Source organism: Cololabis saira, unplaced genomic scaffold, assembly GCF_033807715.1.
Source record: "Cololabis saira isolate AMF1-May2022 unplaced genomic scaffold, fColSai1.1 scf032, whole genome shotgun sequence".
NCBI lineage: Eukaryota > Metazoa > Chordata > Actinopteri > Beloniformes > Belonidae > Cololabis > Cololabis saira.
In genome coordinates, this window is record NW_026906196.1 from 301,501 (window position 1) to 307,500 (window position 6,000).

Consider the following 6,000-nt stretch of genomic DNA (forward strand, 5'->3'; position numbering starts at 1 on the left):
AAATATGTGTGGGTAGATTAAGCGAGAGCGCTCTCTGCTGGTTGAAAATGCTTACAGCACCTGGTATTCCCAGGCGGTCTCCCATCCAAGTACTAACAAGGCCCGACCCTGCTTAGCTTCCGAGATCAGACGAGATCGGGCGCATCCAGGCTGGTATGGCCGTAAGCAGAAGCTGCTGCTTGAAATACCTCTTATATGGAGTTGAAGATAAGTCATAGAATATAAGTCATTTATTTGTTGGTTTTATTTGTTTGGAATTAAAGTGCCTTAACCATGTGCAAAACACTTTAGGACGTGAGCTGTCGCTGTTACCACGTTGAAATATGTGTGGGTAGATTAAGCGAGAGCGTTCTCTGCTGGTTGAAAAAGCTTACAGCACCTGGTATTCCCAGGCGGTCTCCCATCCAAGTACTAACCAGGCCCGACCCTGCTTAGCTTCCGAGATCAGACGAGATCAGGCGCATCCAGGCTGGTATGGCCGTAAGCAGAATCTGCTGCTTGAAATACCTCTTATATGGAGTTGAAGATAAGTCATAGAATATAAGTCATTGATTTCTTGGTGATAAGAATTTAGAAGCGCTTATTTGTTGGAGTTAAAGTGCCTTAACCATGTGCAAAACACTTTAGGACATGAGCTGTCGCTGTTACCACGTTGAGATTTGTGTGGGTAGATTAAGCGAGAGCGCTCTCTGCTGGTTGAAAATGCTTACAGCACCTGGTATTCCCAGGCGGTCTCCCATCCAAGTACTAACCAGGCCTGACCCTGCTTAGCTTCCGAGATCAGATGAGATCGGGCGCATCCAGGCTGGTATGGCCGTAAGCAGAAGCTGCAGCTTGAAATACCTCTGATATGGAGTTGAAGATAAGTCATAGAATATAAGTCATTGATTTGTTGGTTTTATTTGTTGGAGTTAAAGTGCCTTAACCATGTGCAAAACACTTTAGGATGTGAGCTGTCGCTGTTACCACGTTGAAATATGTGTGGGTAGATTAAGCGTGAGCGCTCTCTGCTGGTTGAAAAAGCTTACAGCACCTGGTATTCCCAGGCGGTCTCCCATCCAAGTACTAACAAGGCCTGACCCTGCTTAGCTTCCGAGATCAGACGAGATCGGGCGCATTCAGGCTGGTATGGCCGTAAGCAGAAGCTGCAGCTTGAAATACCTATTATATGGAGTTGAAGATAAGTCATAGAATATAAGTCATTGATTTGTTGGTTTTATTTGTTGGAGGTAAAGTGCCTTAACCATGTGCAAAACACTTTAGGACGTGAGCTGTCGCTGTTACCACGTTGAAATATGTGTGGCTAGATTAAGCAAGACCGTTCTCTGCTGGTTGAAAAAGCTTACAGCACCTGGTATTACCAGTCGGTCTCCCATCCAAGTACTAACCAGGCCCGACCCTGCTTAGCTTCCGAGATCAGACTAGATCGGGCTCATCCAGGCTGGTATGGCCGTAAGCAGAAGCTGCAGCTTGAAATACCTCTGATATGGAGTTGAAGATAAGTCATAGAATATAAGTCATTGATTTGTTGGTTTTATTTGTTGGAGTTAAAGTGCCTTAACCATGTGCAAAACACTTTAGGACGTGAGCTGTCGCTCTTACCACGTTGAAATATGTGTGGGTAGATTAAGCGAGAGCGCTCTCTGCTGGTTGAAAAAGCTTACAGCACCTGGTATTCCCAGGCGGTCTCCCATCCAAGTACTAACCAGGCCCGACCCTGCTTAGCTTCCGAGATCAGACGAGATCGGGCGCATCCAGGCTGGTATGGCCGTAAGCTGAAGCTGCAGCTTGAAATACTTCTTATATGGAGTTGAAGATAAGTATATAATACAAGTCATTGATTTGTTGGTGATAATAATTTAGAAGCGCTTATTTGTTGGAGTTAAAGTGCCTTAACCATGTGCAAAACACTTTAGGACGTGAGCTGTCGCTCTTACCACGTTGAAATATGTGTGGGTAGATTAAGCGAGAGCGCTCTCTGCTGGTTGAAAAAGCTTACAGCACCTGGTATTCCCAGGCGGTCTCCCATCCAAGTACTAACCAGGCCCGACCCTGCTTAGCTTCCGAGATCAGACGAGATCGGGCGCATCCAGGCTGGTATGGCTGTAAGCAGAAGCTGCAGCTTGAAATACCTCTTATATGGAGTTGAAGATAAGTCATAGCATATAAGTCATTGATTTGTTGGTTTTATTTGTTGGAGTTAAAGTGCCTTAACCATGTGCAAAACCCTTTAGGACGTGAGCTGTCGCTGTTACCACGTTGAAATATGTGTGGGTAGATTAAGCGAGAGCGCTCTCTGCTGGTTGAAAAAGCTTACAGCACCTGATATTCCCAGGCGGTCTCCCATCCAAGTACTAACCAGGCCCGACCCTGCTTAGCTTCCGAGATCAGACGAGATCGGGCGCATCCAGGCTGGTATGGCCGTAAGCTGAAGCTGCAGCTTGAAATACCTCTTATATGGAGTTGAAGATAAGTCATATAATATAAGTCATTGATTTGTTGGTGATAATAATTTAGAAGCGCTTATTTGTTGGAGTTAAAGTGCCTTAACCATGTGAAAAACACTTTTGGACGTGAGCTGTCGCTGTTACCACGTTGAAATATGTGTGGGTAGATTAAGCGAGAGCGCTCTCTGCTGGTTGAAAAAGCTTACAGCACCTGGTATTCCCAGGCGGTCTCCCATCCAAGTACTAACCAGGCCCGACCCTGCTTAGCTTCCGAGATCAGACGAGATCGGGCGCATCCATGCTGGTATGGCCGTAAGCAGAAGCTGCAGCTTGAAATACCTCTTATATGGAGTTGAAGATAAGTCATAGAATATAAGTCATTGATTTGTTGGTTTTATTTGTTGGAGTTAAAGTGCCTTAACCATGTGCAAAACACTTTTGGACGTGAGCTGTCGCTCTTACCACGTTGAAATATGTGTGGGTAGATTAAGCGAGAGCGCTCTCTGCTGGTTGAAAAAGCTTACAGCACCTGGTATTCCCAGGCGGTCTCCCATCCAGGTACTAACCAGGCCCTACCCTGCTTAGCTTCCGAGATCAGACGAGATCGGGCGCATCCAGGCTGGTATGGCCATAAGCTGAAGCTGCAGCTTGAAATACTTCTTATATGGAGTTGAAGATAAGTCATATAATACAAGTCATTGATTTGTTGGTGATAATAATTTAGAAGCACTTATTTGTTGGAGTTAAAGTGCCTTAACCATGTGCAAAACACTTTTGGACGTGAGCTGTCGCTCTTACCACGTTGAAATATGTGTGGGTAGATTAAGCGAGAGCGCTCTCTGCTGGTTGAAAAAGCTTACAGCACCTGGTATTCCCAGGCGGTCTCCCATCCAGGTACTAACCAGGCCCTACCCTGCTTAGCTTCCGAGATCAGACGAGATCGGGCGCATCCAGGCTGGTATGGCCATAAGCTGAAGGTGCAGCTTGAAATACTTCTTATATGGAGTTGAAGATAAGTTATATAATACAAGTCATTGATTTGTTGGTGATAATAATTTAGAAGCGCTTATTTGTTGGAGTTAAAGTGCCTTAACCATGTGCAAAACACTTTAGGACGTGAGCTGTCGCTGTTACCACGTTGAAATATGTGTAGGTAGATTAAGCGAGAGTGCTCTCTGCTGGTTGAAAATGCTTACAGCACCTGGTATTCCGAGGCGGTCTCCCATCCAAGTACTAACCGGGCCCGACCCTGCTTAGCTTCCGAGATCAGACGAGATCTGGCGCATCCAGGCTGGTATGGCCGTAAGCTGAAGTTGCAGCTTGAAATACCTCTTATATGGAGTTGAAGATAAGTCATATAATTTAAGTCATTGATTTGTTGGTGATAATAATTTAGGAGCACTTATTTGTTGGAGTTAAAGTGCCTTAACCATGTGCAAAACAATTTAGGACATGAGCTGTCGCTGTTACCACGTTGAAATATGTGTGGGTAGATTAAGCGAGAGCGCTCTCTGCTGGTTGAAAAAGCTTACAGCACCTGGTATTCCCAGGCGGTCTCCCATCCAAGTAGTAACCAGGCCCGACCCTGCTTAGCTTCCGAGATCAGGGGCCTGTACTACGAAGCGGGATTTGGGGTTAGCGAGGTAACTTCAGGTTTAACCCTGGGTTTTCAGGACTACGACGGTGGTTCACTTCTTATCGGGGCACATCGCCATGGTAACTTATGCTGAACCGCTAACCTGCTCCGGAGCAGGTTATGTTCGAGATACAGATCGCCGGGTGTAAAAGCACCGCCCACTGACCAATCAGCTCTCTTGGAAAATGGCATGCCCTTTCGAAGAGAATCCAGTGGAGCTTGGTGCGCGGATCGTGAGAGGATCCCTCCGAACAGAACGCGTATTCAGGGCCACCAAAACCCCTTTGCTTTCCCTGTATGAACGATCCAAAAAAATCAAAAAAAAAGGAAAAAAGGAAAAAAAGAAAAAAGAGGTGGAGGAGAAAATAAAAAATAAATCAATCAATGAATAAATAAAACAAATCATCACCCAAAATCCGATGTACAGTCAATCCAAAACTAATACCAATTAAATAAATAAATCAAGAAGAAATCAAAAAGAAGATGCATTTGTAAGGGGATAGCAAAAAAGGGATTTTCAATTTCGTCCCTCGAACATTCTGAGAAGTCACTTTAAAATACTAAACACCCCCCTCCTGAAAAAATAAAAAATAAAATAAAATAAATAAAAAAACCCAATTCTTTGGTACAGCATCAGCACAAGTTATCGGTCAACAACAATAGTTATAGAACCAATATATACAGGACTGTCTCAGAAAATTAGAATATTGTGATTTTCTGTAATGCAAACACAAAAACAAAAAAATGTCATACATTTTGGATTCATTACAAATCAACTGAAATATTGCAAGCCTTTTATTATTTTAATATTGCTGATCATGGTTTACAGTTTAAGATTAAGATTCCCAGAATATTCAAATATATGTTTATATCCCTATGAATTTACACATTTATACAGTCAGCGATCTTTTGCCAGCTGTCTTTCCTGCATTTTGCAGCTGCAACTGTGTTGCTTTTTGCCTGTATTATATGCCTATACTCATCATATTTCCGTAAAATTATAGTTTGCTCTTCGCTACTGAAATAAGCGGCTCTGACAGCGGACTTCTCCATGCTTGCGATTGGTCATGCGCTGAAAACACCGCCCCTTTTATGTGCACGCGCTCATATCCAGATTGGAGAAACCTGGGTTGATATACCGAGTTGATAACCACTGTCGTGTGACCGCTTAGCGTGATTGCAATTGTCCCGCTTAGTGAATCTGGATAAGGAAAAGATATCCTGGATATGTTGAACTTGCTTCGTAGTACAGGCCCCAGACGAGATCGGGTGCATCCAGGCTGGTATGGCCGTAAGCAGAAGCTGCAGCTTGAAATACCTCTTATATGGAGTTGAAGATAAGTCATAGAATATAAGTCATTGATTTGTTGGTTTTATTTGTTGGAGTTAAAGTGCCTTAACCATGTGCAAAACACTTTAGGACGTGAGCTGTTGCTGTTACCACGTTGAAATATGTGTGGGTAGATTAAGCGAGAGCGCTCTCTGCTGGTTGAAAATGCTTACAGCACCTGGTATTCCCAGGCGGTCTCCCATCCAAGTACTAACCAGGCCCGACCCTGCTTAGCTTCCGAGATCAGACGAGATCGGGCGCATCCAGGCTGGTATGGCCGTAAGCAGAAGCTGCTGCTTGAAATACCTCTTATATGGAGTTGAAGATAAGTCATATAATATAAGTCATTGATTTGTTGGTGATAATAATTTAGAAGCGTTTATTTGTTGGAGTTAAAGTGCCTTAACCATGTGCAAAACACTTTAGGACGTGAGCTGTCGCTGTTACCACGTTGAAATATGTGTGGGTAGATTAAGCGAGAGCGCTCTCTGCTGGTTGAAAATGCTTACAGCACCTGGTATTCCGAGGCGGTCTCCCATCCAAGTACTAACCAGGCCCGACCCTGCTTAGCTTCCGAGATCAGACGA

General features: G+C 44.2%; 13 non-coding genes and 1 pseudogene across 13 annotated transcripts in view; all 14 read right to left on the reverse strand.

Moving 5' to 3' along the window:
• Positions 1-48: 48 nt before the first annotated feature.
• Positions 49-167, reverse strand: LOC133428995 (5S ribosomal RNA). Its single transcript, XR_009773966.1, has one exon. It is a non-coding gene; the product is annotated as a 5S ribosomal RNA (ribosomal RNA).
• A 200-nt stretch (positions 168-367) lies between these two features.
• Positions 368-486, reverse strand: LOC133429535 (5S ribosomal RNA). Its single transcript, XR_009774457.1, has one exon. It is a non-coding gene; the product is annotated as a 5S ribosomal RNA (ribosomal RNA).
• A 217-nt stretch (positions 487-703) lies between these two features.
• LOC133429627 (5S ribosomal RNA) lies at positions 704-822 on the reverse strand. The gene has a single exon (XR_009774546.1). It is a non-coding gene; the product is annotated as a 5S ribosomal RNA (ribosomal RNA).
• A 199-nt stretch (positions 823-1,021) lies between these two features.
• On the reverse strand, positions 1,022-1,140 carry LOC133429155 (5S ribosomal RNA). The gene has a single exon (XR_009774119.1). It is a non-coding gene; the product is annotated as a 5S ribosomal RNA (ribosomal RNA).
• A 199-nt stretch (positions 1,141-1,339) lies between these two features.
• LOC133429265 (5S ribosomal RNA) lies at positions 1,340-1,458 on the reverse strand (annotated as a pseudogene).
• A 199-nt stretch (positions 1,459-1,657) lies between these two features.
• Positions 1,658-1,776, reverse strand: LOC133429754 (5S ribosomal RNA). The gene has a single exon (XR_009774668.1). It is a non-coding gene; the product is annotated as a 5S ribosomal RNA (ribosomal RNA).
• Positions 1,777-1,992: 216 nt separating this feature from the next.
• On the reverse strand, positions 1,993-2,111 carry LOC133429407 (5S ribosomal RNA). Its single transcript, XR_009774335.1, has one exon. It is a non-coding gene; the product is annotated as a 5S ribosomal RNA (ribosomal RNA).
• A 199-nt stretch (positions 2,112-2,310) lies between these two features.
• Positions 2,311-2,429, reverse strand: LOC133429482 (5S ribosomal RNA). Its single transcript, XR_009774406.1, has one exon. It is a non-coding gene; the product is annotated as a 5S ribosomal RNA (ribosomal RNA).
• Positions 2,430-2,646: 217 nt separating this feature from the next.
• Positions 2,647-2,765, reverse strand: LOC133429613 (5S ribosomal RNA). The gene has a single exon (XR_009774532.1). It is a non-coding gene; the product is annotated as a 5S ribosomal RNA (ribosomal RNA).
• A 199-nt stretch (positions 2,766-2,964) lies between these two features.
• Positions 2,965-3,083, reverse strand: LOC133429452 (5S ribosomal RNA). The gene has a single exon (XR_009774378.1). It is a non-coding gene; the product is annotated as a 5S ribosomal RNA (ribosomal RNA).
• Positions 3,084-3,300: 217 nt separating this feature from the next.
• On the reverse strand, positions 3,301-3,419 carry LOC133429453 (5S ribosomal RNA). The gene has a single exon (XR_009774379.1). It is a non-coding gene; the product is annotated as a 5S ribosomal RNA (ribosomal RNA).
• Positions 3,420-3,636: 217 nt separating this feature from the next.
• LOC133429119 (5S ribosomal RNA) lies at positions 3,637-3,755 on the reverse strand. Its single transcript, XR_009774084.1, has one exon. It is a non-coding gene; the product is annotated as a 5S ribosomal RNA (ribosomal RNA).
• A 1,824-nt stretch (positions 3,756-5,579) lies between these two features.
• On the reverse strand, positions 5,580-5,698 carry LOC133429417 (5S ribosomal RNA). The gene has a single exon (XR_009774345.1). It is a non-coding gene; the product is annotated as a 5S ribosomal RNA (ribosomal RNA).
• Positions 5,699-5,915: 217 nt separating this feature from the next.
• The window catches only part of LOC133429091 (5S ribosomal RNA), a 119-nt gene continuing 34 nt past the window's right edge, over positions 5,916-6,000 (reverse strand). Inside the window, exon 1 of the ribosomal RNA XR_009774057.1 lies at positions 5,916-6,000. This exon is cut by the window's right edge and continues 34 nt beyond it. This is a non-coding gene — a ribosomal RNA (5S ribosomal RNA).